This window comes from Danio rerio, chromosome 24 (assembly GCF_052040795.2).
Source record: "Danio rerio strain M-AB ecotype USA chromosome 24, GRCz13ab, whole genome shotgun sequence".
In the NCBI taxonomy this organism is placed as follows: Eukaryota; Metazoa; Chordata; class Actinopteri; order Cypriniformes; family Danionidae; genus Danio; species Danio rerio.
Genome location: NC_141044.1, coordinates 11957867 through 11983453, shown reverse-complemented (window position 1 = coordinate 11983453; position 25587 = coordinate 11957867). Strand labels below are relative to the sequence as shown.

The 25587-nt window shown below is 39.5% G+C and overlaps 1 protein-coding gene and 2 long non-coding RNA genes across 4 annotated transcripts in view; 2 read left to right on the top strand and 1 right to left on the bottom strand.

Moving 5' to 3' along the window:
• myripb (myosin VIIA and Rab interacting protein b) overlaps nucleotides 1–25587 on the top strand; it is a 239441-nt gene that overhangs the window by 22822 nt on the left and 191032 nt on the right.
• LOC147837977 (uncharacterized) lies at nucleotides 11428–16546 on the top strand. The gene is made up of 3 exons (XR_015524819.1): nucleotides 11428–14327; nucleotides 14385–14673; nucleotides 15663–16546. It is a non-coding gene; the product is annotated as an uncharacterized LOC147837977 (long non-coding RNA).
• LOC147837976 (uncharacterized) lies at nucleotides 21117–24008 on the bottom strand. Its single transcript, XR_015524806.1, has 4 exons — nucleotides 23820–24008; nucleotides 23409–23566; nucleotides 22801–22896; nucleotides 21117–22064 (listed from the first exon to the last, which is right to left on the bottom strand). It is a non-coding gene; the product is annotated as an uncharacterized LOC147837976 (long non-coding RNA).

Below are 25587 nucleotides of genomic sequence, written 5' to 3'. Positions count from 1 at the left end.
AAACATCTTAGTCAGCTACTGATTCAGTATTTTGATAAAAAATTGCATCACCCGGGGCTTGAAAGAGTCCACTGCCAGTATTGGATCCTGAGGGGTCGAGAGGCTGTATAACAAAATCAACATAAGTGTAGAGAGTGTTTGAAGTTTAAGATGCCACTGTTGGCTGATTTCGCCCCCTGCTCGCCTTTGACTTTACAACCTGCATTCTTCTCAATTGGTATTGACTGTTTTGTACCTTTCATAATTAGCTCCGTGGGGTCAACAAATGTATAAATGTGTTTGAAGCACATAATCCGTAAAAGGAGCTTAAAATACTTGGTCATTGTTTTTTTATAAGACAAACAGATTTGAAAACTGTGAAGTCTGTATTAATGTTTGTATATATTCATAATTACAACAAACAAAATTTTTTGTAAAATTTGTAAAACAGACAGGGGGTGCTTTCTTTTCTGTGTCCTCTGTCAACATTACAACATTATGAAAAAACAAAACAAAAACAAAAAAACTGCTTAAACACTCTTCATGAATATTTGCTTCACAGACTTGAGAGACATACCTGCATAAAGCCTGAAATGTGCATTTTTGAAATAAGACAACTCATATTGAAAACAAGTATTCTTTGTTTTAGTAATCCATATAGAAAGAACCTTATGCAGAATTCTCATGGCAGAGTTCATTAGCTCACTAATCAGTTCCCTCCTCCATTATTTAAACACAAATGATGATGACAGCTGCCTGAACTCATAAACGCCCATCCCTGGTTAGAAAATTTGTTTCATTTTCATTCTCAGGAATACATTGGCTGTTTCTCAATATACGTTCTTCAGCAGTCTTGTGTCCTCGTGTGCTCATGTAACGTCATCATTAGATGACCCATATACTCTCATTCACACACATTACAGATAATTTAGCTTACCCAATTCACCTACTCTATAGTGGATGTCTTTGGACTTGTGGTGGAAACCAGAGCACCCGAAGGAATACCTTCTGCGCCACCTTGACGCCGAAAAAAAAAACATTGGGAAATATTATTTTTATTTAAAGTAATTGATTTTTGTGTTTACATTTTTTTTCTTGTGAACTGAACTTTAAAGATTACTTTAGTGTCTTAGTCATTCAGAAATTATTATACTGCATTAATGCCCAAGAACAAGGCAGTGGCGCAGTAGGTAGTGCTGTCGCCTCACAGCAAGAAGGTTGCTGGGTCGCTGGTTTGAACCTCGGCTCAGTTGGCGTTTCTGTGTGGAGTTTGCATTTTCTAACTGCCTTCGCGTAGGTTTCCTCCGGGTGCTCCGGTTTCCCCCACAGTTCAAAGACATGCGGTACAGGTGAATTGGGTAGGCTAAATTGTTCGTAGTGTATGAGTGTTTGTGTGAAGGTGTGTGTGGATGTTTCCCAGAGATGGGTTGCGGCTGGAAGGGCAATTGCTGCGTAAATACTTGCTGGATAAGTAGGATAGTTGAGAGAGTTTTTGATTCGAAGCATTTTTTGTCCTTGGAACGTGGAGATGTTCTTTAGAGATAGAATTAAACTCTTAAGGTTTCTGAGACATCACAGCCTAAGAAAAGTTTGACTATTAGTGAAACTTTAAAAGTTTCTTATAATGTTAATATGTTTCACATGCAGGGGCGGACTGGCCATTGGGAGCACCAGGACATTTTCTGGTGGCAAAATGGTCGATCTGGCCTGCCACCATGACACCAAATTAGCATTGCAGGGGTACCAAATATGGCCAATCTGTCATCTTGTTTAACTATATTAAAGACATTACTTCTTGGAGTTCTAAAACATTGAAAATGTATAGCCAAGCAACATATTTATTGCAAGCACTTGATTACACATGTAAAAAACATTTTATATATTACAATTATCTGTCCATGCTCTAATGAGAAGTTATATGAAGATCTGCGTTTCACCATGGTATGCTTCGACACTTGCTATCCCTCAATTGCCATGATTACATAGGTCAGTTTCTCCTGACCTACGACCTAGGGGGTTTGTCACATAACAGGTTCTAGTGTGGTTAGTTTGTAGAAGTTAAACAAACAGAGGACATGCTTAGCAATTGTTTGCTATGAAACATTGGTGTTGATAATTTATGCCCAACTCCCCAGGTCTCTCTGGCCTGTGGGTATGGTCACAGACACAATACTAGGAGCAGATTGGTTGTATCAAAACTGCTAAAGCCTGGTTCACACTACAGGATTTTAAACATCGGCAGATCGATGTGCCGTTCTCACTACATGAATTGACTATGTGTCTTTTAATCTCTGTGGTGTTCACACTACGCAACGCTACATGAATAGTCCACAAGAGGGGGGTCACACACTACATGATCTGACAACAACTCATTCCCCAACAGCTCATTCAAGCTACCAAACCACAGCCAATGAAATTTTGAGGGAGGAGTCGTCAGAAAAAGCTGAACACTATTGGCTGCATGTGTGCTGATTACATCACTGACAGCATTTCAAGCTTTCGAGAAAGCATTTAAAAACATCGTCAAATCAGCTGATGCATCAGCGGATTAATCACTCATCTGCAAGGTTTGAGTGGATAGATACACAGAGAGTTTTTAATTTTTGTAATTGTATAACTCTTTGAAATAAAAATAACGTATCTATAACACCCTGCCGTTTTCTAACTATCAGTGTATTTCTTTCTGACTTTGTTATTTTTTATTTTTTTATTACAAAACAGTAAAGAACTGAGCATTTCTGCCTTAAATTACTATATTGGTCAAAATGACTGCATGCATGTCTGATACTTTTCGCTGTGACTTTAAATATGTGTGCATTTTCTTGCCTAGCAACTTTCTGCTAACATAAACAAAACTTTCTGATGGCAAAAACATCAATTTACTTTATCTTTCAAAACAGCATATTCTGTGCAGCGAAATAGCTCCTGTTTGAAAGTGAAAATGAAAGCCAAGACCTTTGCGTGTTCTAGTATCTTAACCACATATTTATAGGCTGTATTACAAAAAAAGATTATATTTTTGGGGTAATGGTGTCATTAAATATGATGCCAGACATTCAAAGCTTAATTTTATTATCTCAACAGAAACTTTGAATGTAAATATGATGTGACAATATGGCGTTTTATATGAGAACATTCAAAATGAGCAGTATGGTAATTCTAATAGTTACAGAATTCTAGTTCCACTTTTAATATAGCCTACTCTTGTGTCTGTGTTAATGCAGAATGAAGGGAGTGCACCGATGCACATTCTGACCAATCACAGATGTTTCTGCTTAGCTCCTGAGCACACAGGCATTCAGCTCATGCTGATATACTCCCTCATAGGCTGCAGCTTGTCACTACATCTGACCACATGTGGGGTTAAGTCGGCCGACTGATCTGGAATATTTAGCATGCTTAATGTTGGATTTCCGTCTGCGAGGTGTCGGCGACGCGTCAGCGAGCCTTGTTGATGCGTTGTTCAGTAGTTCACACATAAAGAGTGGCGAGCGCTGTGTACCCGCAGATTTCTTCCCGATCACAGCCTGATCTGTCGGCGAGCTCGTTAACTTCCAAATCAGGCTTAAAATCCACTAGTGTGAACTAGGCTTAAGGCACAAGTGGTTAATCGTAAATATGTTGGACTTATAAGTAAATAATCAGTTTGCCACAACTACTAAATGATAATAATGATACTTAGGCCTTTTAAGTAGTGAATTTACTAAGTAAATTGGGGCAGCTATTATAAAAGTATATAATGGCTTTACTGGTTCAATGTTTGTATAATTGAAAGCTAAGTCAAGCCCACCCAGAAGCACGGCACGTCCTTTCCCGATGGTGGACAATTAAGTTTCATGTTATCTGGCCTACAACTTGTGAAATTGGCTTATTGTGTTTGCGTCACAAGAAGCAGGTGTTTATATTTTATGTCTGTGTGTTTCTAATATCTTGTTTTTAGTATTGGAACACTAGCTTTGAATGAGCAATAGATCACATAAATGTAATCGCGTCACCATCATGGGTGGTGCATATCGGAGTAAATGTGGCTATTAATGGCAATTATGTTATTCTAGCAAGTTTATACAGCTAGATTGTGTTGACATATAAATTAGTAAAATGTTAAGCTAACGGCCATATTTAACCAATATTTTGGAGATTTTAGATCTGTTTCTTGTATCTGTTTAATAATGCATATGTAGACATGATCCTCTATTAATCTTTTGATTCATGTGTTATAACTGATGTAATATGACACATATTAAGTTTTAATTTATTGTTATATATTTCTTTATTTGTTTCTAGACAAATACCACACACATGTTTTATTAGTGTGATAAATAAATGCTATGGATTATCAGCAAAACCACAAACTACTTACTGACACCTCCCCCCTGGTGATCACATCTCCAACATTAGAACCAGTGCCTCTTTTACAATACGCACCAACAGTTAAATTTAAAGAACTCTTATTGTTCTTCTTAGTACTCTATTACATATACAGCCCTAAACTCATAACTGATTTGTTACTTATTACAGTATTCCAATAGTTTTTTTAATATAATGTACATATGTAGGCTTCCTGTATTTTTTGTAGAACTGATACCTGCCTGCCATGATCCTGCCCAGAAATGTAAAGGTCTAAAGGTGCTAAGGATACTTATCAGTAACTGATTGGTGATTTTTTTTAATCTTTTATTTGTTTAGGTGCATTGTTTACTGAGAGTAATCATACTTTGTTGCGTTCATACTAAGTTCTTTAGAATTACTACTTTTTTATTTTTGGAAAGTGCATACGTATTATATCAACGTAATATAAAAAACTGTGCCATCATCATTCACTGGTTTCTGACTAACAGGATTTAGTAAGAGTGTTTTGAATATATCGCATTGGAATTTTGGCATGTAGAAATTATCAAGATGATCTGCTGCAGTTTAAATTGAGCATCAGAATGCAGAAGAAAGGTGATTTAAGTGTCTTTAAATGTGGCATGGTTGTTGGTGCCAGACGGGCTGGTCTTAGTATTTCATAAACTGCTGATCTACTGAGATTTTCATGCACAGCCATCTCTAGGGTTTACAGAGAAAATATCCAGTGTAAGGCAGTTCTGTTTGCACAAATGCCTTGTTGATGCTAGAGGTCAGAGGAGAATGGCCAGACTGGTTAGATAACATAGCAAGGCAACTCAAATAATTACTTGTTACAACTAAGGTATGCAGAAGAGCATCTCTGAGCGCACAACTTGTCAAATCTTGAGTCAGATGGGCTACAGGAGCGGAAGACCACACAGGGTGCCACTCCTGTCAGCTAAGAATAGGAAACTGAAGCTGCTATTTGCACAGGCTCACCAAAATCGGTCAACAGAATATTGGAAAAATGTTGCCTGGTCTGATGAGTCTCAATTTGTGCTGCGACATTCAGATGGTAGAATCAGAAGTTGCTATTAACAACATGAAAGCATGAATTCATCCTTCATTCATTTTCTTGGCACACTTTGGGCCCATGACTACCAATTGAGCATTGTGTCAATGCCACAGCCTACGTGAGAATTGTTGCTGACCATGTCCATCCATTTATGACCACACTGTACCAATCTTCTGATGGCTACTTCCGGCAGGATAACATGCCATGTCATAAACAGCGTCTCAAAAAGATATAAAATAAAGCAGATCATAAAGTAGATCTCAATCCAATAGAGCACCTTTGGCATGTGGTGGAACAGGAGTTCCCCTTCGGTTGGGGAACTTCAGTGCCATAGAGTGGATTGATTGAAATCCACGAAATGGGAGGATTCGGTTCAGAAGCCGCTTGTCTGAAAGAGTATTGAACGGGCCAATGAATGCAATGAATTGGCAGCGTAAGCTTGTACAGGTGTACTTCATTGCCAATTATCCCAGCATATAAGCACACCTGGAGCGAGCAGACGCCATCCTTTTCGCTTCAGAGACTTTCTGATCGAGTCGATGAGGGTTCCTCCTGCTGTGACCAGCGATTCTGAGCGAACGAGAGCATTCTCCCGGTCCAGAGTGTGTACACGCAGCGGCAGACGGTCGAGCTGGGTTTCTCCCTTGCCTGGTGTTCTTTGGGTCCGGTCCTCCAGAGCGGTGCGTATAAAGTTGCAAACTTCACAGAAAGAGCAACACAGTCGTGCAGCACGTCCTTTTCAGGACGGCGCTCCGACTGTGCGTTTCTGGATGCGGTGGTTTCCTGTCCTCGGATGATGGGCACGAGCACTGCGTTGCATGTCTGGGGGGTCCAGCATGTTAATGCGCTGCTCGCGGGCAGTTCATGTCGTCATTGCGATGCCATGACTGTTGCGCAGTAAAGATCGCGGCTAGCCTTTGCAAAGGGCGAACCACCCCAGTTGTCCCCTGCTCTACAGCGGGCACTCGGGCAGATCTGAGGGTTTCAGCGAGAGATAATCCGTCGCCCACGGGCCCGCAGACCTCCCGCTCCTCTAAGCGATCCATCCAAGCTTCGGGCGGGGGAAGCGATCCGTCTAACAGACCCTAACCACTCTTGACGGTGGAACAGCCAGGGGGTATGTGGCGATTCCTCAGGTTGAGTGCGCGATGGCGGTAAATCCGCGCGGCGCCTCTTCTTGGCGGGGTCCGCCTCGTCTCCCATCCAAAGCCTGTAAGTTATCTACCTCCCTCGGAGCTAGAGCTTACATAGCTGCGGGCCAGGCTGCTTCCGCCTTGCATGCGATAGCCACCTACCAGCGCTACCTAGCGCAGGCGCTGGCCGAGCTGCACGAGGGTGGGTCCAACCCAGGCTTACGAGCTTCGCACCGCCGCCGACTTAGCTCTTTGGACTACTGAGTCCGCTGCGTGTGCGATGGGGAGGACGATGTCCACATTAGTGATCCAGGAGCGCCACCCCTGGCTGATATGCGCGAAGTCGACAAAGTCCGCTTTCTTGACTTTCCCCATATCCCAAGCCATGTTCGGCGACACCGTCTGTGAATTCACCCAGGAATTCAAGGCGGTGAGAGAGCAGTTGATGGGTGATGTCTTATCGGCGGTCCGTAGCCCGCTCCGCCCGCCGTGCCATTCATACCTGCTCCTCGCCGAAGGCGCCCGCCTACGAGAGCTGCTCCGCCCCCGCTCACGCCTCTGGCGAAGCGAGCGCGTCGGGCACCTCGGAAGCAGGCAGCCCCCCTGCCCAGAACGCCGCTAAGTCTGGCAACGGACCGCGAAGCGTCCCTGGGACAGGCCATCTGGAGAAGAGGGAACTTGCTCTTTCCCCACTGGAGGGCAGGGCCCCATTTCACAACGGCACTTTTTACTGCCATGAAAACATTATGAAAGGGCACTTTCCACTTCCCCGGATGTGACAGCCCGAAATCTGCCAGTCTGGGACGCTATGCTTTCTAGCTTGCAGATTCGGTGCGTTTCGCCAGTGGCTCACGAGTGCTGGGAGGACGGTCTCCTTTCTCCCACCCCTCGAGCCTCCCCTCCGGAGCTCGGGTTCGGAGTGAGAGCAAATATCTCACCTCCAGCTTTTCCATGGGACCCGCGAGCTTCCCGGATCAGCACACCCACTCCGCGCTGCCCCACTGCTGGTACGTCAGCGATTTTAGCGATGAGTCCATTAGCGGGAGCTCTGCCTGCCTGGTTAGCGCGGGCCAGCTCTTCGCGGTGGCTCATACGCACAATCAGACTCGGCTATGCGATTCAGTTCGCGAAACGGCTCCCCAAGTCGCGGGTGTGTATTCACCAGGGTCAGCCCCCTGTCCGCCCTTGTCTTGCGAGAGGAGATTGCTGTCCTCCTGGCGAAGGATGCAATCAAGCCGAACCCTCCAGCCGAGATGGAGAGCGAGTTTTACAGCCCACACTTCATCGTGCCCAAAAAGAGTGGTGGGTCACGGCCAATCCTAGATCTGCGCATTTTGAACCGCTGCCTGCACAAGCTGCTGTTCAGAATGCTCACGCAGAAGCGCATCCTCCGGTGCGTTCGTCCTCTGGGTTGGTCTGCAGCATTAGACCTGATAGACGCGTATTTCCATGTCTCCACTCTTCCTTGCCACCGTCAGTTTCTGCGGTTTGCGTTTGAAGGTCGAGCTTGGCAATACAAAGTTTCCCCCTTCGGGCTCTCTCTGTCTCCGCAGGTCCTCACCAAGCCCGCGGAGGGTGCCTCAGCGCCCCTTCGGCTCGCGGGCATCTGCATACTCGATTTCTTTAGGACTGGCTGATTTTTGCCCTCTCTCGGAGCAATTGATTATGCACAGAGACAAAGTGCTCTGGCACTGCCACATGTGGGGGTTTCAAGTCAACCGAGAAAAGAGCAAACTCGCCCCCGTGCAGAGGATCTCTTCTCTCGGGCTGGAGCTGGACTCGGTCACCATGGCAGCGCGCCTCTCCGGAGAGCGCGCTCAGCTGATGCTGTACTGTCTGAGAGAGCTCGACAGTAAAATAGTGGTCCCACTGAAACTATTTCAGAGGCTCCTGGGGCATATGGCATCCGCAGCTGCTTCATGCCGCTCTGATTATTCTATATGAGACCACTTCAGCACTGGCTTCACGATCGAGTCCCCAGACGCGCATGGCACGCGCGCGCACACCGAGTCTCTGTTACTACGCTGTGTCGCTGCGCCCTCAGCCCTTGGAGCGACCCCTCGTTCCTACAGGCCTGGGTGTCTCTAGAACAGGCGTCCAGTCTTGTTGTTGTTTCAGCAGACGATTCCAACATGGGCTGGGGGGCTGTGCGTTGCGGGCATGCGGCTGCGGACCTGTGGAAAGGTACCCAGTTGCATTGGCATATCGCCTGGAGCTGTTGGCAGTGTTCCTCGCTCTCCACCATTTTTTTCCGGTGCTGGGACGGCAACACGTGCTGGTCAGGACGGACAGTACGGCGGCGGTGTCGTATATCAGCCGTATGGGGGGTATGCGCTCTCGCCGCATGTCTCAGCTCGCCCGCCGTCTGCTCCTCTGGAGTCATCCGCGGCTGAAATCGCTGCACGCCATTCATATTCAGGCAAGCTCAACCGTGCAGCCGATGCGCTCTCACGGCAGCCTTACGTCCTGGAGAATGGAGACTCCACCCCGAGTCTGTTCAGCTGATATGGGCGCGATTCGGGGAAGCCCAGATCGATCTGTTGCTTCCCCCGAGATCGCTCATTGCCAGTTGTTCTTTCCCTGACCGAGTGCTCTCGGCACGGATGCACTGGCTTACAGCTGGCCTCGGGGCATGCGCAAATACGCGTTTCCCCCAGTGAGCCGGCTCGCGCAGTTACTGTGCAAGGTCAGGGAGGACGAGGAACAGGTTGCTGGTTGCGCCCCTCTGGCTCAACCGGACCTGGATGTCAGAGCTCTCCCTCGCGATAGCCCTCCCCTGGCAGTCCCTTCGAGAGAGCACCTACTCTCTCAGGGACAGGGCACCACCTGGCACCCTCGCCGATCTTTGGAGGTCATTAGACGCGAGGAAGACTTAGGTAACCTCCGATTGCGGTGGCTAATACCGTCACTCGGGCTAGAGCCCCCTCCCCGAGCGCGCCTATGCCCTGAAGTGGAGTCTATTCACTGAATGGTGTGTCTCTCGCTGAGAAGACCCCCGTAATTTGCCAGATCAGCGTTGTGCTTTCTTTACGCCGAGAGAAGCTGGAGAGCAGGCTGTCGCCCTCCACACTCAAGGTTACGTGGCTGCCATCTCCGCTCTCATGACGCGGTGGCTGGCAGCACCGTGGGAACGCATAACCTCATCATCCGGTTCCTCAGGGGCGCTAAGCGAATTAATCCAACTCGCCCCCCTCTCATGCCCTCTTAGGATCTCGCCCTCGCTACACAAGCCGCGTCAGATCCCTTCGATCCTCGACTCAGTATCTTTCTGTCCCTGAAGACAGCTCTGCTGGTCGCGTTGATATCGATTAGAGGGTCTGGGACCCGGAGGCATTTTTCGGTCAGTGACTCGTGCCTGTAATTGGGCTGGCTTTCTCTCACGTCCTGAGACCCCGCCCGCGATATGTGCCCAAGGTTCCTACCACTCCATTTTAATACGAGGTAGTGAGGCTGCAAGCGCTGCCCTCGGAGGAGGCAGACCCAGCCCTTCTTTATTGTCCAGTTCGCGCTTTGCGTATTATCCGGACCGCACTCAGAGTTTAGATCATCTGAGCAGCTCTTCGTCTGTTATAGCGGTCGGCAGCAGGGAAGTGCCGTACCGAAATAAGTTCCCACTAGATTGTGGATGCCTTTCTTTCTCCGAGATGAGCCGCGTCCCCCGAGAGCGCGTGCGCACTCCACTCAGAGCTTCGCATCCTAACAGACATCTGTAGAGCTGCGGGCTGGGTGACACCCAACACATTTGCAAGGTTTTACAATCCGCGAGTGGAGCCGGTTTCCTCAAGGGTATTAGGTAACCCTTGGTGATTGAGGAAACAATTTGGTAGGGTGTTGAAACACGCTTGCTGCGCCATTCTCCCTAACACGGAGGTACGTGCGCCTTTTTATCTGTCAGTAAAGTTCCCCGTCAGGTGAGCCCTGCAGATTCCTCCGTGGCCCCCAGCACTGACTCAGCGGAGGAGTCATTTGCTGGCCCACTACGTTGTAGGTCTGCCCGCTGGTCAGCCCGCGTTTTGGGTAAAGGTGCCTGCTATGCGTGATCCCCACTAGGCGATCCCATATGCTTATTCCGCCACAGTTAAGTCCCCCCCCCCCCCCCCTGGGCGGACCCGTGTCTTCCCTCCCCGCTAACCACTCTTTTGCTATGCGTACATCTATCCCCCCTTGGGTAACGGATGGCCTCCGCAGCGTCCTCCCTATCGGGATTGCACGCTTCCCAACGCACTGTCGTATTTTCCTAGAATTATCTAGATGCTCACGACTTCCCAAAAATATATCTAAATCCGTAAAACTTCTGTTGAAGTAGGATAAATTAGGGCCAGGGACACATTGGAGGACCGAGCCTCCCATGATGTGGGTGCGTCACGCTTGCTTGACAATCCCCTCATCAGGGGCGTTGGTAAGGTGCAGTCATTATGGCGCTTTCCATACTTCTCCCATTTCGTGGATTTCAATCAATCCACTCTATGGCACTGAAGTTCACCAACCGAAGGGGAACGTTCGAGGTTACAGAAGTAACCCTTCGTTCCCCGAGGAGGGGAACGGAAGTGCCATACTCCGTCGCCATAATGACTGAAATGAGCTGTTTGAAAGTCTCTTCAGCTTAAAAGGATGGCGTCTGCTCGCTCCAGGTGTGCTTATATGCTGGGATAATTGGCAATGAAGTACACCTGTGCAAGCTTACGCTGCCAATTCATTGCATTCATTGGCCTGTTCAATACTCTTTCAGACAAGCGGCTTCTGAACCGAATCCTCCCATTTCGTGGATTTCAATCAATCCACTCTATGGCACTTCCGTTCCCCTCCTCGGGGAACGAAGGGTTACTTCTGTAACCTTGAACGATTTGCATCTTTCATGGATGTGCAGCCTACAAATCTGCAGCAACTGCGTGATGCTACGTATCATGTCTATATGGAACAAAAGTCTCTGAGGAATATTTCCAGTATCTTGTTGAATCTATGCTACCAAGGATTAAGGCAGTTCTTAGGGCAAAAGGGGGTCCAATCCGTACAAGTAAGGTGTACCTAATCAAGTGGCCAGTGAGTGTGTATTCATAAAAATAAAAGCACTTTGCTTTTTAAACATTTTGTTATCTTACAGCTTTTTATGACAAAAGAATAAATTACCCATTTTCCTCAAAATTCTATTACAAAATTCTGTATACACAGTGATAACATCATGGGAGTTTGTTTGTAATATAATTCCTTTTTACTTTTAAATAAATTTTGTTAATAGTCAATTATCTTTTATTAAAAATACTTAAATGAACGTGTTATTCTTATATACCCTTTCATGCAAATCATTGTTGCAATTACCTAAATCCAACATAGTCCGAAAACATTTTTTCATTTAATGAAGTGCTTTGCATTTGTGAATCTGAATACATGAATCTTTGTTTACAATTATTATTTATAAATGGTAATCCGCCACTGAGTATTACTACTGCTGTTCTTTTTTAGCTAAAATGGTAAGATAAGTATTTGCCTTTTTACAGCAATATTATTACACTCAATTATTATTCATTGACAAGCATTAAAAAGCATGTTCTGATCAGTTAAAACCAGGAAAACCACATGATCGGCAACCATGCTTGTTCAATTTATATTGTAAGCACATCTTCAGAAGTCCAGAGATTCCAAATACCACTTAGTCGCTACTTTTCTGTTTTCCCATTTGTTTGCAATGTGTTTTAGATGTAACCCACATCAAAAGGAGACTCTTCTCTTTAATTGTACAGAAAAAACAATTATGGCTTTTGTTAATAAAGTTTACCACACCATAAGTCTTGAGGTTTCTACAATGACTATTTCTAACTTTAGATGTCTAGTGTTTTTACGTGTGGGAAAATAAAGACATGTTGTAAATACAGATTATATAATCCTATGTTAGGCAACTATTAAAGTTATTGATTTTCCATCTAATTTGTAAAATTAGATTAATCTGCAATAATCATCTACATTAACGTAACACTGTGTTAAATGCTTAAAATGGCACTTTCCAGGGTTAATAGCATAGCAGTGTTGTTTATGCATAATAAAATATTCACTGAAAAGCCTAATAAGTTGACTGAACTAAATTAATTGAGTAAACTCATTGCCTCAATTTAATTGAGTAATGGAGTCTCCCAAAACTTGCATATTTAAGTTTATTTAACTTGCAGGTTTTGTAGACTATATTTAAATTGTTCAGTTCACCAAACTTAGTACTAAGTTTGGTAAACTAAACAATTTAAGTATAATCTACTTAAGTATGAACTACTTATGTGTGTGTGCGTGTTTATGTAATATAATATACTATGAAAATTTATTACACATTATGATGAATAATTATACCTGAAGCCATTTGTTTTCTGATTTAAAATAAGTTTCCTTGTACTTAAAAGGTTGCACAGTGCAAAAGGTTGCACACTGTTCATATTTTTTAAGTGATAGGACCAAAATGCAAAATTTAAGTTATGTTCAGTCAGCTTTACTTAATTGTTTAAGTAAAGACAACATTAGGGTTTTCAGTGTTTCAGTTCTGCGATGTTTCAGATTTTCTTTCATTAATACAACTATTATTGTATGTATAATAAGAACCTTGATAATGTTTAACATGTGACTTTCTTTCACAGCAAAGTAGCATTAGCAGAGGTTAATCACAATGAATAATTAACCTTGTTTCGTAATCTCCCCCATACTGTGACAAGAATGTTGAGTTCAGTAAACATTTAGTTATTACATGTCACTATAAGATAGTTTGGTCAGTTTTGGTGTTCTGATGGTGAAAAAAAATGTGTAAAATCCCTACTGTGATATGTAAGTGCACTATAGTTTCAACACAGCACTTGGTTTTACATAACAATAAAATTTAAAGCCACTCCAATAATTATTGTTTATTTATTTATTGGATAAACAACTGAATGAATAGTGGAATGATACAGTTAGATTGTCTATTGTGGTATATGAAACCTGTTTTACTTTTGGGTCAGGCTGAATGTTTTTATATGTATACATAACTAACTTTACCGTAAATCTTCTTTTATTTACTTTATTTGCAGCTCAGAGGCAATTGCTGCTGTGAGGTTTTTTATTCATCTAAGGCCATAAATGCCAACGACCTAACCAGTGACCTACAAATCTTGCATTTTTTTATTCAAACATAGGCCACGGGAGCAAAAAATATGTACAAATTTAACAAGAGCCAGTGCAGGAATTATGTAAGGTCTGGTTTAGTTACCACATTCAGAGTGTGTTTAGGATTTGATAGCTGAGCTATGACAGAGTTTCTGAAAAAGTCCCTAATTTGTGTAAACTTATTCCCAGTTCTTATAACTTTTTAAAATCATTTTAATATTATTGTGGAATGTGTGAGCTAAATAAGAAAGTGGATTTTTACGATGCTAAAATGTTATTTCAAACCACCATGAGACCATGTTCTACTATGCAATCAAGTTTACTTTTAATGTTATCAATAACCCACTTTAATCAAAGCACTTTAATTTAATTTACAAGCTTTTGATATACTTAAATTCATTATTTAATATGAAAATTAGGATTAAATGTGATTAAAAGTACCCAGGGTGACGCAATGATGGAGTAGGTAGTGCTGTCGCCTCACAGCAAAAAGGTTGCTGGTTCAAGCTTCGGCTGGGTCAGTTGGCGTTTCTGTGTGGAGTTTGCATGTTCTCCCTGCATTCGCGTTGGTTTCCTTCATGTGCCCCCATTTCCCCCACAGTCCAAAGACATGCAGAACAGATTAATTGGGTTGGCTAAATATTCCGTAGTGTATGAGTGTGAATGAGTGTGTGTGGATGTTTCCCCAGAGATTTGTAGCTGAAAGGGCATCCGCCACTTTTTTATGTGGATGTTTCCCCAGAGATTTGTAGCTGGAAGGGCATCCGCCAAACTTTTTTATGTGCACTTTTTAAAATTTATGCGCATCATGGCTTTTCCATCAACCATTTTTTTTATGCCCACATCCAAAATGCGCATAAAAATAGGTGGATAGAAACATAGCTTGTTTGTCTTTTGTCTGAGGCTGAGCACATGGCTCAGTTTTTGCTTTTGTCTTCCATGAGCTCCTCTGTTCCTCCCTCTTTGTTTCCTATATACCTCATCCAAGTGCCTTCACCTGACTCTTATGTATACTTTAAAATATTTAGAAAATTTAAGCCAGTACAACAAAAAAATACATATTATTATATGTTTTTTTTTCCTTTTTCAGCTGCACTGACTTAAAATATTTGGTTGCGTTAACATATATTAAGATAATAAGGTAATTATTTTTCTGGAGAGGTAAACTAAAACATCAGTTGCACTAACCTAAAATCACTGAATTTAAATTAAACAAAAACTCATAATCCTTATGTCCTTTTGTTTTTTCTCATGTAGTTAACATTTGAAAACATCAGTTTCACTGACCTACACTGTAAAAAATGCAGGGATCCACACAATTCATTCATGTTGTCCCAACACAAATCGATTAAGTTAACTCAACACCTTTAGGACAAACAGGACAAAATGCTTTGTAGTGCTTCACAGGGGAAAAACAAGACTCAGCAAAGAGTCTGTGTGAATGAGGCGTCTTTATAGTCAATCAGTCCATTATGAGCTTCCAGCTATGTGTGTGTAATCATGATCCAGAAACTGATTTCTCCATTTGAATTATAGTTTGAGCATTTGCAGGGCTTAATTTGAACACGCCGGATCCGGATCCACATCCATCACTTCTGAAATCTAAAACGGCACCTCATTTTATGGATACACCTCCTCAACCACCCTCCTCCCCCATCCGCTGTTCACTTTCACTTTCACGGATCTGCTGCCCCGATCTGTTCCGGGACCTTGCATATCACAAATTAAGCACTGAGCATTTGATTTGTCATTTAATTATTACAGGATTTCACTAAGTTGTTCATGAAAATTAAATATCAAATACATTTGATTTCTTATTTAAGAATGCAGTTTGATTTATTATTTGATCATTTGAGCATTTGATTTATCATTTGGGTAGTTGTTTTAAAAGTTCAATTTATAATTTTACTTTTTAGGCATTTTGAATTTAAATTTTTTTGAGGAAAAACTTCTATACATATATACATAACAGTTAAATACAAAGTAACAGTCCACTTGCACTAAGCGTTTCTTTTTGTAAAGCAAACTAGATAAATGTGAGAAAAAAAACAAAACATTACATTACATAACTGAATAATAATTTAAAATTATTTTAGCATTATTGCAGTAGCATTTTGTAGTTGTTGTTGTTATTTTTAATGATAATGACATTAATGTTATTGTTGGTGTTACTATTATTTGGTTATTGTTGTTAGGGTTTGTAATACTGCAACCTATATTTTTAAGTAGGTTGTTGGTTTATTCTCAGAGGAATTCTGAGATTAATTCAACTTAAAGTAAGTCGGCAGAAGATTTTTTGGGTGAAGTTTTGCTCTCAAAACTAATCTTTAACTTAAATGAAGAAAATTTTGATTTAGGTCAAGTAAATGTGTAAAATGTAGTTGTACAGAAATTTTTACTGATTTTTGCCAAAAAAAAAAAAAAGTTATTTCAAGTTAGATTTTTTTTACAGTGTACTCTTACAGCATATCTCCCTTTATATTGTGCTCTCCTCCCTTGTGTCTTTGCTGGTTTGTTTTGTGTTTTATGACCTGTCCTTTGTGTCTGTTCTTTCATGCTTTGTCCCTGCTTCAGGAAGCAATTCTCCTTGTCCAGTTTACACTTTAATAGTATCCTTGTGTGTTTGTCTTGTATGCTGTGTGTTTGTGCTCCCTGGCCCTGTCCTGCTCTGCCATTTGTGAGTCCCGTGCTGCTGGAATCCTTTGTCTTACTGTTGGACTGGTACAGAGTCAGCCATCATCTCTGGACTATATTCTTCTGTTCCCTCCAAGGCCTCTCTGTACCCCTACCTGTTATTTAACCCTCTTAACCTCATTCTTTGTTTTGGATTCTCTGTCCAGAACTTTGACACACAGAGAATGGTAATCAATTGCAATTTGATGCTGAAAATGCAGGCCTTATAAATATTTACTGTAAAAAAAATCTTACATATCTAATCAGGACAGGAACACTCAAAATCAATCCTTTAAACGTGTAAAATAGGAGCCCTTTAAGTATGATGTTAGTGGATTTGCTTTTTTCTAAATGGCCCTTTTGCTCAGTTATAACAGGGTATCCGCAGGGTCTTAAAATGTCTTAATATCTTAAATTGTTATTACTGTAGACTAAAGTAATTGAAAATTGTTTTTTTTTTTCTGTTCTTGTTAAGGGTTATAGGGGTTGTGAATGGATATATTTGAAAATTTATTTAAAAAATTATAACAAAATTATTATTATTATTTTTCCCAGGGATGGGTTGTGGCTGGAAGGGCATCCGCTCTGATAAGTTGTGCTGGATAAGTTGAAGATGATAAGCCGAAAAAGAAAATGAATGAATTATTATTATTATTATTATTATTATTATTATTATTATTATTATTATTATTATCATTGACTGGCAGAAAATGTTCAAAAAGTAAAAAAAACACAATTCAGTCGATTCAGAAGATGCAGATTCGGATTTTGTGCAATGATTATTATGCTCGTAAGATGTTTTTAAATAAAAGATAAATAAATCGCTTTGCACTGTATTACCCTAAATCATCTTAGCAAAATAAACACAGGCTTTATTACTCTCTTCTGGGAATATCATTGGAAAAAACAAACTGTAGCTTATGTTCAGCCCATGCAATGACTTGTTAACTGCTTCATTAAAAGCTCCCTTACTGTACTCTTCTTGCCTTCTTTTTTGTTTGGTTTTTAATACTAACATGTTATTTTCTCTGGTATCTGTTTTGTCCTAATTTCTGATTAAAGATGATCTTTTTAAAAAAAAAAAAAACATTAATTAACATTAACAAAAAAGATTAAAGATTACACAACTTATACAAAACCTTGTAAGTTTTCGAAAATAATGTAAAATAATTTTTTTTATGATATATTATGCCTAATTCATCCAATATAAACAGTTCTTATTATTATCAAGTGTTTAAAAACAGTTGCACCTTTTCATATTTTGTAGAAATGATGATTAATTTTATTTCAAAAAAGTATTTCAAAAGCATTGACAAAATAATGTGTATAATGTGCTATAATATACAAAAGTAACTTGGTTTCTTTTGAATGTAAATTTTGAATTTGATTTCTTTTGTATGTACAATTCAACTATGTTCAACTTAAAACTTATAATTACATTAATTACCTTTCATTACCCATAAGACCAAGTCCATGGAATCTGTTAAATTTCTGATTCCTAATTCAACTTGCTGGTTACACCATCTTTTCTTGTTTAAAATAATATTCTCTGCAAAATGAACTGCAATATGGGTCAGACACGTTGCTGACTGTCTGACTGATTATTTCACACATACTGACACATTTCAGTAACAATGAAGCCTCACCCTGACTTAGTCAGGTCTGTGAATTTCTATGGCAACAGGAGTTTAGCTTGTGGTCCTTGGCTCAAGGATAAGATAAAGAAAGCAACTGCAGTGATCTCATTTGACTGTGAATGTGTCAAACCAAGAACAAAGTAGAATGACTTTAATTTTCATGCAGAAAATAAATGTGACCTGGGAAAACTGGGCCTCAATGATAGAAAGTACATTTGTTTTGCGCCTGTGCACTGTCAATTAGTTTTTGCTTAGAGCTTTTTAAAAAGTTATTGATTTTCTCCTTCTAATGTACAGAATCCCTTGTGTATAGGAAGGAAAATTTGGCGCACTTATATTCTCTTATGTGTTCATCATTTAGTAGAGAACAGTAGCTCCTGGTGGTTCATATACAGTAGAAATTATTATCGAAATATATTCTACAAGGCAGTTCAATGCTTGAATTTGATTGACTGACAAACATACCAAGGTTATTCTTATGGAAGTTCACGATGAACGGTAACACAATAATAACTTCACACTGTGAATTATTTTCTAATTATTTGCCAATATTTAATTCATCATTTGTAAAGCATTAACTCTAGAATAATGGACATTAATAAGCAGTTTATAACTACAGATACAAAAGCTGTATTCTTGACTTACTAGCACATGCATAATGTGCTTAATGATTGTATTTTTATAGTTTGTTAATGATTATTTTTTCATTACTAAATTAAGTAATTATAAGTAATTTAATTCACTGCAGAATTAAATGTGTACCTCAACTCTCATGTTTTTACCAAAACTGTTCACCAGGAGTTCCGCGGGGTCAATATACATGGCTGGGCAGCTATAGACAATGCCAAACATTGCTGTCAATGGTGCCAGCAGTGAAAATCGTGGCCTGTGGACAATGTGAAACATGTATTGTTCTCTGAGTCCACTTTCACTGTCTTTATCACATCCGAGTTATGAAGTGGATGAGCCCCAAAAAAGCTTAACACCCAAACTGTTGCATGCACAGAGTAAAGCATGAGGGTGGATCATTGATGGTTTATCATGGCATTCCCTAGCCTTAATACTTGTGCTAGTTGTGTGCGTCACTGTTAAGGGCTACTGAACCATTCTGGAGGACCATGTGCACCCAATGGTTCAAACATTGGATCCTGAAGGCAGTGCCTTGTAAAGGATAATAATTCACCAATACACACAGCAAGAGTAGTGAGCAATTGATGATAGAATTTTCAGGAATAGTTGTGGGAACTGTGCTTTTAACTGTAATAAAAGCTATTCTTTTTTTCTGAAAGCAAATTTTTATATTTAAAGTAAATAAAATAATAATATTAACTGAGTAGTAGTTAATAACTTTAGAGAGTCCAAATACGAAAATAAAACTGATTCAATTCAGTTTAGCATAAATGTTGCTGTTGAAGTTCAGGGCGAAGTAGTGGCTCAGTTGGTAGTGCTGTCACCTCACAGCAAGAAGGTAGCTGGGTTGCTGGTTCGAACCTTGGCTCAGTTGGCATTTCTGTGAGGAGTTTGCATGTTCTCCCTGTGTTCGCGTGGGTTTCCTCTGGGTGCTCCGGTTTCCCCCACAGTCCAAGGACATGCTGCAGGTGAATTGGGGAGGTGTGTATGAGGTTGACAGGCCCAGATGACAGGCAGGCCTGAATGTGTAAAAAAGTCGTTATCAAATCTACAAGTCTAAAATGGAGGACTTGTTCCAAAGAGCATACCCCACAACCATACGGGACTAAGGCCAAAGAAGAAGAAGAGTTGCTGTTGAAGTTCAGTTTAATTTATTTCATTGTAATACAAATGTCACTGTTGAAGTCCTATCCACTGAAGAGCAATTGTATCAAAGCACAGTTCCACCAGCCCCTATCAAACAAACCATTAAAAGGCCAAGAGGCCAAAGGAAGAGTTAGATGTTTTTCATACCCAGCAGCGAGCTCTGTCACTATATAGAATTTAGTCCAAGTATTCAGAATCTTGTTTTATTTCTCTAAGAGCTTGGACTTAAAGGATACATATTAAAGTGTAACTGGATTTAAGCCATTCTATGACCTATCAAGGCTGCCCTAAAAAGGTTGTGTAAGGCTGGGTAAGGATTTCAGTTCACAGCACACTCGTAATAAACAGCCTGAATGGTTTGCAAAGTCTGGTATGACATCAGTAGTGTAAAGTAACAAACTAAAAACTGTCAGGGTTCAGGAAGGATGAGGGAGCGAGGACTCAAGTGCAAACAGGATGATTTATTGATAATAAAAATAAAACAAAATTAGAACAAAAACCACCCCGAGGGGGAAAAACATAACTATAAAACAAACACTCAAACAAACTTGGATGGGCTGGCAGGACAAACAGGACTGGATAGCACACGACATGGAAATAACGACGAACTGGCAAAGGACTGAAAACATGAGGGGGATTATAAAGCAAAAAGTAAATTGACACACAGGTGAACATGACAAACTAATAATGAGTACACTGTAAAAAAAAAAAGTTGAGTAAACTTAAAATAATTAGGCAACCTATCACACATAGCTTTTTGAGTTAACTCAACATACAGGGTTTGAAGACCAGTGAACTCAAAATATTTTGTTGAATTCTTTAGTTCTCTGAACAAAAAGTATCATGTTCACCCAACAAGATATTTTTGTTTGCTGAACAAAAAATATCATGTTCAACCAACAGGATATTTTTGTTTGCTGAACAAAAAATATCATGTTCATTCAACAAGACATTTTTGTTTGCTGAACAAAAAATATCATGTTAACCCAACAAGACATTTTTGTTTGCTGAACAAAAAATATCATGTTCAACCAACAGGATATTTTTGTTTGCTGAACAAAAAATATCATGTTCAACCAACAGGATATTTTTGTTTGCTGAACAAAAAATATCATGTTCAACCAACAGGATATTTTTGTTTGCTGAACAAAAAATGTCATGTTCACCCAACAAGATATTTTTGTTTGCTGAACAAATATTATCATGTTTACTCAACAAGATCTTTTGTTTGCTGAACAAAAATTTTCACGTTTATTCAACAAGATCTTTTGTTTACTGAACAAAAATGATTATGTTTACCCAACAAGATTTTTTTAGTTTACTGAACAAAATAAAACAAACTGATTCATTATGCATTTACTATTAATTTTTAGGATTCAAATTAAATACACAAGAATAGTCAATTCACTTTTTTTTATTTTTAACTGTGTTCAAATCACAATCCAAAACATTTGCATACAAAATCAGCATTTGACATTAGCCGTGTTCAGCATTGGGCTAGTTTGTACACAACTAGTACTGAATGTTTCCAGATTTGAAAAGATTGTACACTGCCTCAACATAACATAACTGGCAACCTTACTAAAACCAAGCTATTAGTGTGTCTAAACACTCAAACCAGGTGAATATACAATCATCTAATCAGAGTAAACCCTAAAAGCCACTCCATTCATACAGTCTTTAAAGTGTACTGCACTTTTGTCAACAAAGTACATAAAGTCCAAAAACAGACCTCAAAACATTGAAACAGTGGCACATTAGGAAGTGGTCACGGGTCAGTTGCCGTTACTGTGTGGAGTTTGAATGTTCTCCCTGCGTTCACGTGGGTTTCCTTTGGGTTCTCTGGTTTCCCCCACAGTCCAAAGACGTGTGGCACAGGTGAATTGGGTAGGCTAAAATTGTCCGTAGTGTATGTGTGAATGAGTGTGTATGGATGTTTTCCAGAGATGGGTTGCAGCCGGAAGGGCATACGCTGCGTAAAACAAGTTCATTGCGCTGTGGCGACCCCAGATTAATAAAGGGACTAAGCCGAAAAGAAAATGAATGAATGAATGAACTGAACTCTCGCAGATCATGTGCCACCAACCTCCATAAAACATGCTGAATCACTTAAAAAGTATATTTGAGTTCTTTTGGGTGTTCCATATTCAGTCTATACAAGAGGCTGAACAAGTAAGCGAAGGCTGCAGGCAGATGTGTGATATCCTGAAGTACTATGGCCTCCTCCAAGATTTTAGCGAGGTTCATCACATATTGCAGGGATGCAGAAGTGCCATTATCATCTTCCACCACAGTGAAGATTCCAATCCTTTAATCTCTGGTGCTGTGGTCTTCAGGGTCCGTGTCCTTATAGGAGATTAAGTAATGGGAAAATTAATTGATGTGTAATATTAATTACTACTTATTAATGTTATTACTATTATGCAAAGAAAATAAAAACATGTAATACTTTCGTACATACAAACAGTAACACTTTGAATAGTCTATAATATATAATAATTGAACAATATATTGACAACTTTTTAATATTTAGCAATTTTTTAAACTTTTATTTTACATAAAATTGCAAAGACTTACTTTTATTTGATACAGTTTCAATTGTGAAAGTTGTTTATTGTCCTGTTTAGAATATAACTGAGCCTTTAATTGTCATTCAAAAGGGATTTATAAAGCATAAATAGTCCTCACTTTAGATTAGGTCACAACTGGATGAAGTTAAGCTCATAAAGCATATACTAACATACAAAGTAACTATTATTACATACCTTAATATTAGGATATTTAAATGTTAATTTGAATAGTTTATTAATCGTGTACTTAAGCATTCTGAATGATCTTAAAAACACCAAGTATTCTTAAATAACTGGTTTGTAAATAATGCAATACTTAAATTAGTAATACAAATGAATCATTAAAGTTAAAAAAAATACAATCATTGAGCACTTCATGTAGAGTTATGCTTAACAGAAAATAAATTAACTATTCGCTAATACTAAATAAATTATTTATAGCGTGCAGCTATTAAAAGTGTTACCAAGCAGACTAATAAATGTAGAATAGGGTATGAAAATGGGTAACTTACCAGACATATCTTGAGAAAGCAAGCAGAATTTTTACGAAGAAAAATTGGCAATCCCTCAAGAGCTGCTCTTTCTCGATCGGTGACAATATCAGTGACCTAAAGGAAAGTCATTTACAAAGGGTGTTTTACAATCTTATTGTTTTGTAAGTAAAAATGTACTTAGTACATTTAAATGAGCATAGTATTTTATTCATGCTGTTGAAAAAACACATGGCTTTATTTTTAAAAAAGAATTTTGTGGTTTCCATACAATGGAATTTGATAATGGTTGTGTTGGCAAATTTAGAAAAATGTTTAGTTTCATGTGACAATTACTTTGAGTTAAAAACTACAGCTATTATTTTCTATTTTCCTCTTTGAATGTATTCATTTGAAATGGTCACTCAAAACAAGTGAAACATCTGTTATTTATCTTACTTCCATCTCACAATCAAAACACAACTTGACACAATTAAAATTAATGCAAAAGGGCTGGACAATTAAATTGTTGCAATTACGTTTTATTAGACTGTATTACCTGAGCATGAAATTCTTGACAGGACAAAATATGTTGCACATGTTAAAAACATCAGACGGGTGTATAAGAAAAAAAAAATCTTAATGAGTACCTGCTCATCCATCTTGTTTAAAGTTGTATCCATCTCTGGACCCATTGAATCCCTTCTTTTCTGTAGAGTTTCAGGAGAGGTGCTGTATATTTATCAAGTCACTCGATTAACTGTCTCAGGAGATCTACATTACAGATCTGAGAAAACTCTGTGCAGATCTACAATATACAAAAAAAACATACATATTAATTTTTAAACATAATATATATATATATATATATATATATATATATATATATATATATATATATATATATATATATATATATATGTAAATGTAAATATTTAAATGTTCAAATGCTGAATACAGATGTATTTTGAATTACCTATAATAATAATGTTGTTTGTTATTTTTAGCATTATCATTACTACCTTGAATGAAACCAAAGCAATTGCAATATAGTGACTTACCTCTTCCTTAAAGTCCAGGTTATCTCTCTCTAATTTCTTCCTGGCTAAATCTCAACAACTTCTTTTGGGCAAAGAGAAAAGGTTTCTTGCATCTGCTGGTGAATGACCGTCAAATTTCACTGATGATAGCAAGTCTTACCTCCTCAAGGAAATCTTGCATTGAATTATGTCATTGTCAATATTTCAGTCCTTTTGAGCAAAAAGAAAGAAAAATATATATTTAGCCCTTTATATTTTTTATGTAAATAAAAGCTAGCTGACTGTTAAAGCAAGTTGTTCTGAATATGATAGACATTTAGTCGAGCTAACAAATCAAGCAATGAATTACATGAAAATCACACGATTTTCACACAAATTACACAGTTAAACACGTCACCGTTTGTTCCACTGGCTCTGGTTCGAAGGGAAAAAAGGTTATGATGTGCGCAATGCTGACAGCAATCTAGATAAACAGGACATAATGTTATATTTGACTTGGATACCTGATCTGGTATGTTATATGATACTCATTGTATTAATCGTGAGTTATTAAAGCAAATGACTCGATTGAAATCGCTATTTGTTTCAAATACATTCACTCTAAACTTTTATTGATGTAAATAGCCAAAACCAAGTGCACGAAACAAGTAACTCACGGCTAAATTATAACAAATAGTTCCGTATTAGGATACACGCGCACATCAAAGCCAACATATCAAATAATATAACGTTAGATGACAACAAAAAAAGACATACATACCTATGATTTAGCAGAAACGTCGTTGGCCTGCTCTTAACTAGGGATGGCTGACGTGAAACTGATGTTTTGACACAGTGTCGAGATCCCGAAGCGCAAGTGTTTCGAATCACTGCACCGAAGCATGATCCGAAGCACCCAAGTCACGTGACTAAAGTGTTTCGAAACACCTAGTCACGTGACTAAAGCGATTCAAAGCATCGATCAGCTTAGAAACGTTTCGAGACCTGGTGAATCCTAATTTGACTGCCAAGGTCTCCAAATTATCTCTGTCTCAAATGGCTTAGAGCACTGTGGGTTTGCTTATTGATTCTATGCTTAGCATGATGTTTTGGGTTCGAATCCCGACTTCGAAATCATGGTTTTATGTATTTTAATCATGTTTCTGTTTTGTGTAGCCTAAATAGGATACAGCTACAGTTACGCCATCAATTTAGCATCATTTTTGTAACACTGTAAAACAATAATAAATATTTTTACAGTATGGTTGGGTTTAGGGTTTGGGTAGACATTAATAAAATACAATAAATGGGAAATTTAATGAATAATATAAATAATTCTTGATAACTTCAGGCCACCGTTTTTGATCTAGCAACAACCCTGTTTTAAGACAAAAACAAGACATATTTATTCACAAATTGTTTATTCGGATATCAGACCAATGTTGAAACAAAACGATACAAGAGCAAAGCATTACCAACTGGTATTAAAGCATTTTAAAACAACTGCTACTGACTGGCTTCGAAACCTACTACTTCTGCATGGATGTCTGACACCTTAACCACTGTACTATGTTACTTGAAGGATTCCACTTTCACAAAGTGGGGTTTAATCCCTCAATTTGTTCAATCGTCCTTTGCTGAAGCTGTTTCAGTGCAATAAATATAAAAAATGACCACTAAATGTCACTGTAGAGTGAGGTTTCGAAACGTTTCGAAGCTTCGACACATTTGCTTCGACTGTTTCAGTGTTTCACGAAGCCTCGCTTTGCCCACCACTACTCTTAACTGCTCTATCACGGTCTCTCACATC